Genomic DNA, 8,197 nt, shown 5'->3' on the forward strand with positions numbered 1-8,197 from the left:
TGTATCATTCCTTTTTTTTTTCATCAGTATTTGTGTTTGACTTTGGGAAATGTGTTATGGAAAGAAGTAACAGTGATTTGATTATTGTGTTAGAGGACCGTGCTATCAAGGACCTAAATGTGTAGCACGGAGATGTGGATTGAGAAGGATCCTCTGGTTCTAACCAAGTAATGTACTGAAGTATAGGTCTGTCTTTGAGCCTTGCAGTAATGTTTCAGATGCTGGATGAGCTAGTATGGTGGCTAGATGTAAGGATGTGGATACTACCTTAATCATGGCCTGTCTTAAGAAAAATCGAACGGGATTTTGGGTTGCTACTACATTGACAGTCCTGGATTAAGAAGTGACAGCGAAGAATTTTGAGTTTCCTGTGAAGACCTGGCCTCAGATTGCGAGTGATAAATATAAAAGCAGAAATGATGTACCTGTGCACCTTAGGGATCTTTACTGCTTGCGTGTTAAGTGCAACGCTATGGGTTTTGTGTTATAAGTAGTTTGTGGCAGATACTTAGGAAATTTTGGTTAGACATCATAATTGTGTTGTACTTCGGAATCAAATCCTCTTGTAGAGCAGTGATTTACTGATTAGCGAGGGGGAGTTGGGAGAACAGCAGGGTATTATCAGCAGTTACAGATACAACTTTGTATACGTTTCTGTGACTTCTTTGAAATGGTATTTGCTGAAGAAGAATACAGTATTCATAAATGTACAGCATTAAGTGTCTAAGATACTGTATTGGTTTTGTGTGGCAAGGTTTTGGTAGCGGGGGGGGTTACAGGGGTGGCTTCTGTAAGAAGCTGCTGGAAGCTTCCCCTGTGTTCGAGAGAGCCCATAGCAGCCGGCTCTAAGACAGACCCGCCGCCGGCCAAGGCCAAGCCAATCAGTGATAGTGGTAACGCCTCTGTGATAACATTTTTAAGAAGGAAAAAAGTTGGGACGGCGGTATTCGGCAGCCGGAGAGAGGAGTGAGAACATGTAAGAGAAACAACCCTGCGGACACCAAGGTCAGTGAAGAAGGAGGGGGAGGAGATGCTCCAGGCGCCGGAGCAGAGATTCCCCTGCAGCTCGTGGGGAAGACCATGGTGAGGCAGGCTGTCCCCCTGCAGTCCATGGAGGTCCACGGTGGAGCAGAAGTACTTGCCCATTAAGCTTGGGAAATTAATTTTCTCCTTAACTTCCTAATCAGAAGACTCCTCCATTTAACTTCCTAAGAATAAGGAATTTGAGCTTCTGAAGTTAGGTGAACTGGATTATCATTAGGTGAAGTACACAGTGTAAATACCTCACTTTCCTCGCCAGAAGAGAATATGCCGTAATTTAGTGCAACGCTGCAGAGCAGTCAGTACTTCACGGTTTAGGTGTGCCCATCCTTACCAGGTGAGTTCCAAAAGGACAGTTTTACAAACTATACTCCTTGGTCTTTTTTTTTTCTACTTTGGAAGATTATACTAACGTTCTCTTCTTACCAAAGCATATACACGTTGCTTATAAAGGTATGATGAAGTGTCTGGAGTATCTCTGCTCCAAGTATAATATCAAGTGGTACAATGTTTGGTAGTAGCATATCAAATGATGTGTAGCTATAACAAAATATAGATTGCTATAACTTTTGCAGGATAACAGGTAACTTTGCAGTCTGCTCTGGATATGTTCTGTCTGTACTGAACATACTTCAGGCTATTTTTATTGAAAAGTAAAACTAAATGACATACAATTGACTGTCAGTAGTTCACTGAGCATTGACAAATGCAAATACAGTTCTGTCAGTGGATTTCTGCAAATAATGGGAGAAATGATCTCAATTACAAGACTTAATGAACAGCAAGTCCCATTTGTTAGTTGTGTAACTGCTGCTTTTAGAATTGTTCATTGTGGCCAGTGGTAGCACTAGCTGAGAGAGAAGATTTCTGCTTTGTGCTAGGAATGACCGTGAATAGAAAACATATGTTTATTCTCCATAAAGGCAGAAAGATACAGTTTTAACATGTCATTCATGCATTCTGTACGGTCTATAATGGTGTGGATTGAGAAAAGACTATCATCAGCTGCGAGAGGCAGAAGAAGTAGAGGCTATGAAATACGTATTTTTTGAAATTAAGATGACCTGTTCCATCACAACTTTGAGATGTTAGGGAGAGACTCTTCTGACCTAGCTGGTCTAGCTAACACACTACAAGCAACAGTGACCAGTCCACCGGCCTATGGGTCCCGTGTGAGAGCCACAAATTTTGTAATGAGTCCAGGATGCTCAGTACTCAGTAATTCTCAGTATGGATGTTTACCACACAAGTGCTAACTGGTAAGTGACATTTATGGATCTGTGAGTATATATGCGTGTATGAAGGGATACAGAAATACATGTATTGTCATTCCTTATGGGGCAAATTCACACCAAGTTTCTTTCATTTGTGGGTGGTGTGTGTGTGAGGTGATGGACAGAGGCATGAGGTTAAGATTTCCAGTGTATTAGGGCAGCAATGCAAACTGGCTTTTTGTAGCAGCAGCTGTACGGTGAGGTGTTTGCGATAACTGGTGAGTTCGTAGCCATGTTTTCTTGCTTCCCTTTCCACAAATTGTTGGAATAAATTCTTAAATAAGAATGTGTGAAGGCAAGAGCAACTGCAGGCAAGGGTTACTTCTTTTCTTGCTCCTGCATCTTGTGCAAAACCCATTTATGCAGAACGAAGTAACACTGAACCTTTAGTAATTCCATAAGCACACAGCTGAGGCTCTTGCAATGCCTTGCACAAGGGATGAGCAGTCTTCCACAGTGTCATGGGGACAACTGAATAGGAGGAAGCAGATTTTTGTGGTATATTTGAGATATGTCGAAGTGATCATGTGCTTTTTGCCTAATAACTTACAGCTTTCATTGTTTTGCATGTAGGAGTGTATATTAATCTTCAGTATAACTACAGAGAAGTTTCTCAGAGCTGAACTGGTAAATTATCTAAGATAACTTAGTAGCTACTCATTAAACTTCTTTTTTTTTTTTGTAGGGGCGATTTGGAGAAGATGGGATGACTAGGGACTTAAAAGGATATGAGTGCTCCAGTCTGAGTTCAGCCACAGGGTCCTTCAGCAAGCCTGAATTACACCCATGGCTTGATAGTTCTGGTTCAGTCCTCTGTGTTGCATCATTTGGAAAAACTTTGGCAGAAATTACTCTGTTGGTAGCTATGGCAGAACGTTGAATGAGAGCTCTATCTTACCTTCTGCAGTGCTTAACAACCTCAGCTGGGCTAACTTGTCAAGTGTGGCACCATTTGGGGGTAGCTCTTCCATATGAGTACTTTTCCGACCATCCTGCCTGGTGATACCTACCTACACTCCAGTCTATGTGGAGCTGTTCAGGTGTGTCTGATGGACTGTGTGTGGGCTTACAGCTGGGGAACAATGTTTAATTGGCATAAAGCACAATTGCAGAGTTTGAGTATCTTTCTGTCCCTATTCTGGGCATTTTAACAGTTCTAAATTGTATATCGCATCGGGTGGTGTTTGTGGCATTGACAGTGGTTTCTGATACATTTACACGTAGGCAGAGTCATCCCAAGAGGTGGATCTAGTCCATCGTCACTCATTTATGTACTTTCTGGCAGCTTGACTTATCTCTTCCAGCTGCATGCATTTTAGTAGTTTGCTCTTCAGAATACCAGTCAGGGAAAGCTGCAAGAAGCTCTTTCATGGTTAGCATAAAGTACTGCAGGAGCCAGGGGCACAATCGTTTCGCTTGTGTTTGGGTCTGGACATCTTTAGTTGCTTAAGGAGTTTATTTACACAGGTGGGGGTTTTTTTGGTTTTGTTTTTTTTTTTTTTTTTTTTTATGTAATTCAGCAGTGACAAATACAAGTAGAAACAGTCCTTGTCCCAAGAGGCTTTCAGACTAAAAGACAAAAATCTAGCCGAGAAGCCTAATTAGAGATGTGGAAGATGGATGTTTTTAATCAAAATAGGACTGGTGGTGTGTATGCTGTAGCTGCTGTAGAAAACGTGTATGAAGAGAAATGGAGAATAGGACACAACTGGCACCTGTTGGAAGTCAAGGAGATGGCATGTAGCTTGTGGGAAAGACAGGAAGTAAGATGTCTGCTGCTGATGTGGTTCATCAGAATATAAGAGAAAACAGTATGTGTATGCAGAAATAGTGCTGCACAGATCATGAGAGAGCATGAAATAAATGGTGTGAGAAATGTCTGATGTTCTTGTCCAAGGAACAGGTTTACCATAGCTATTCTGCTTCCCTCTTACACAGTGCTCGTTTTGCATTCCATGCTGTCCTACAGGGTAGAAGCTGTGTTTGACTCTCAGGCAGTTCATGGCAATGGAAAGACCAAATGACCAAATCAAGATTCTTGACAGTAATTTTTATCGAAGGTGCTTGATCTGAATTTTGCACTACATACCATCTTAGAGAAATGTTCACTTGGTATGGGATTCACCAATGTTGTCTAACATTGTCATTGTCAATGTATTCCTAACACCCAGGGTTCTGATACCCAATAGTCCTATCTTTGAATTTTTGGGTAGTTCTTTTATTTCATGTCATTGGGGCCAAAATTTTTGTCAGTGGCTGATTACCATTTTAAAAGATCAGCTATTTTATAGGAAACAGTTGGGAGCATAGGCTTAGGCAGTCCTTAAAAGCTTCCTCCATCTTGTAACAAGGGAATTTTGTTAATCAGCAAGGGTAGTGTAAAAAAAAAAAAAAGTCTGAACAGACTGAACACATAATTGTCTAACTATGCAAAATATGTAATCATCTAGGGTGAAAATTCTGGTTCTTTTAACAAGCTATTTGTAACAAACTTTTTTCAACACTGAATGCCAGGTGCAGCTATACTGCGAGTATTTTTTTCACCTGATGCTTTTTTGTACCAATTCTGGATGCTTGGGTGCATCTTTTCACTGATGGAGATGGTGATGTCATGTTGCTGAGTGATGTCATCTCCCAGTGCAAGGGGAGCTTTGTATTTTACTCTTGGCAATTTTTGTTTGGAAAGCGAGTTGGCCACTGGAGTGTGACTTTCCAATTCTTTTTTTTTTTTAAATAAAGTGGGTCTGTTAACATTGTAGTATGTTGTACTGCTCATCTCCATCTTGAGATCGTCAAGTCCCTCTCTGAAGATGTTTGACAAGGGATTTTGTTATTGCCTGTTGTAGTTCTTGTGAAGATTTCTTGGTGGTAAAGTGAAATAAAACACTTAGGTGCTGAGTGGCTGCAGTGACAACTCGTTTCAGTGGGAGTTACTAAGATTATTTTGCCTCAGAACTGGTTTAAGAACTTGAAAGAGTGTCTGTCAGAAGGGTCCCATCTTCAAAACACAGCTTTTGTAAATGAAGTGCATCACTATGGAAAGCACTGAAACTTCAGTAAGTTCACTCGGAGAGCGGAAATATGATAGCCTGGAAATGTCAAACTGTGGAAGTCTCCTGAGATGGGAAGTCCTACACAGCACTTCCAGGTACATGTTTCTTTTCAGCAGTTTGTGATGCAATTTTCACAGGGTAGTGTTTGTTTTCACGCAGACCAAACATTGCAAAACTCAGGAAAAACTCAGCAAGTACTGAGTGAAATTCTATCTATAGAGCTCTGTTTCTTTTATTAGTTTTAATGAAATTCTGGCTTTAAGTCTAAACCAAATTTAAAAAAACTGAGTGGGATTTCTTTTAGCAGATACTAAAGATGCTTAAGGCTTCATCATTTTTGCTGTATTGGAAATAGCTTGTTAACAAACTGGCAAATGCATGTCTAGAAAGAGCTTTTGTAAAGGCCAGAGTTGGATTCAATTCAAGTAAAACAGTTCTTACAACCCTAACAGAAAATTTTCTTTGTTCCTACAGAAGAACCAAATTGATTCTAAAAATAAATATGTAAATGTGAAGCCTGTGCTAGATAAATTCTTTGATTTCAGTTCTGTCAGTCCTCCTGACAGTGACTGGCCATTTCCTTCCTATTACTTTCCCACACTGCTACCTATTACAATTACCTGTTACCAGTTCAATCCATTGTTCCTATGCGTGAGTGAAGAGCAATAGAATTAAACCCCTATTCTAGACATCACAGTCTTAGCATTGCAAGAATAGAGGTCCTTTGTTTTGTCAAGACAAATTTTTTTAACCCTTCTTTTCCTGTTCCCTTCTCTTTCCATGAAGAATCAATAGGAAATGTGGATTTTTTTATAAGATATTTTCAAATGGGGAAAGGTAGCATTTGGACTGATCTCGTATCCAAAATGCAGGAAGAGATCATGGCATCAGGTCATTAGATGGTGTTACTGCATTAGGTCTTTACAGTACTGGTGTAAGTTGATGTATCTCCACTGGCTATATGCTGTTGACTCCGGTATTCAGTCTATATAATGTTTAAATGATTGTATGGTGTGAGTGTGGAGTCAAAAGCAAGGTTTAGAAGTATTCTGTAGATTCCTGTGATATTCCTGAACACAGGAAATGTTTTAAAGTATACTTCATATTAAGTAGTCAAAGGAGAGGCTTCAAAGGAAAAAAAAACAAAAGCCAAATCCTCTTCATGTACTTAACTCTCACTGGGCCCATGCAGAATGGGTCTCTTCCTTTTAAGAAACATCTTCCTTCAGCTTAAAGACTGTAAAGCGAGTAGTTGATTCTTCATGGTGTTGGGAAAGATATGGTATTACTCTTCTGGCCTTGGCTTGAAGAAGGAAAAAATTGGGCAGGGATGGGCCAGTGAAGGGTAGCTACAGCTCCCATTTAAACCAATGGGAGATGCAGATGCTAAGCACTACTTAAAAAGTCAGACCTGGAGTGCTCAGAGTCCTTGTCTTCAGTACAGTACACAATTTATTTGGAAAAGGCATAAACCCAGCAAAAGCACGTGTAACTTCCCAGTCCTGCTTAACTCGTGTTTTTGTATCAATAAAAAAAAAAAGTGCTGTAAAAGGAATTAATATGTAGAAGAAAGAAGTCACTGTGGAGGATGGGGGCATAGATACTGTCTATATTTTTCTTGGGTGGTGGTGTGGCAAGGGTTGTTTTGAATTACTTCTTACCTGCTTCTGTGGATGGCAAACCCGTCCCGTCACTGGGCACCACTAAGAGCTTCACTCCCTCTTTATGCCTAGCCCCACGAGGTATTATACATCTTGACAAGATCTCTCTGGGCCTTCTCTCCTCCAAGCTTTCTCAGTCTCTCCTTGTAAAAGACATGTTCCAGTCCTTTAATGTCTTTGTGGCCCCTTGCTCCAGTATGTCCACGTCTCATACTGGGGAGTCCAGACCTGGACACAGCATTCAGATGCCTCTTTCTCAGTGTGGAGTAGAGGAGGTACCGCTTCCCTTGGCAAAGCTCCCTTCAATGCAATCCAGAGTGCCACTGGCCTTTACCGAAGGGCACATTGCTGGCTCTTGGCCAACTTGTCTCCCAGGACCACCACGGCCTTTTCTGACAAACTGCTCTCCAGCTGCTTGGACACCAGACTGTCTGCTGCCTGGGGTTATTCCTCTCCAAATGCAGGACTTTGCATTTCCCTTTGTTGAATTTTGTGACATTCCCATTGTCCCATTTCTTCACCCTGTTGAGGCTCCTCTGAATGGCAATGCACACAGTGGGTCTATCAACCGCTTTTCCCAGTTTTGTATCATTTGCAAACCTGCTGGTGGTGCCATCTGCCCCATTATCCAGGTCATTCATAAAGATATTTAATAGCATTTACCCCATTATCCAGCCCTGGGGCACACCGCTGGTGACTGGCTTCTGGCTGGACTTTGTGCCACTGATCACAACCCTTTGAATCCAGCAGCTCATGCATTATTTAGTCCACCTCACTGTCTGCTTCTCTAGCCCATACTTCCATCAGTTTGTCGATGAGGATGTTATGGGAGACAGTGTCAAAAGCCTCACCAAAGTCAAGATAAGCAACATGTACTGTTCTCATCTACCAAGCCGGTCTTCTCATTGTAGAGGGCCTTTCAGTTTGTCTTAAGAATGATTTCCCCTTCGTAAATCCATGTTGACGACTCCAAATGACTTCCTCCAGCCCTTTTGACGCCAGTGTTTGGAGTTGGTTTTCCAGGATTATTTGCTCTGTCATCTTCCAGGGACTGAGGCTGACTGGCCTGTAGTTCCCCAGATCCTTCTTCTTGCCTTTCTTGAAGACAGGAGTGACATTTACTTCCTCCCAGCCCTAAGGAACCTCCCCCAGTTGTCATAACCTTTCA

The sequence above is a fragment of the Harpia harpyja genome, chromosome Z (assembly GCF_026419915.1).
Source record: "Harpia harpyja isolate bHarHar1 chromosome Z, bHarHar1 primary haplotype, whole genome shotgun sequence".
In the NCBI taxonomy this organism is placed as follows: domain Eukaryota; kingdom Metazoa; phylum Chordata; class Aves; order Accipitriformes; family Accipitridae; genus Harpia; species Harpia harpyja.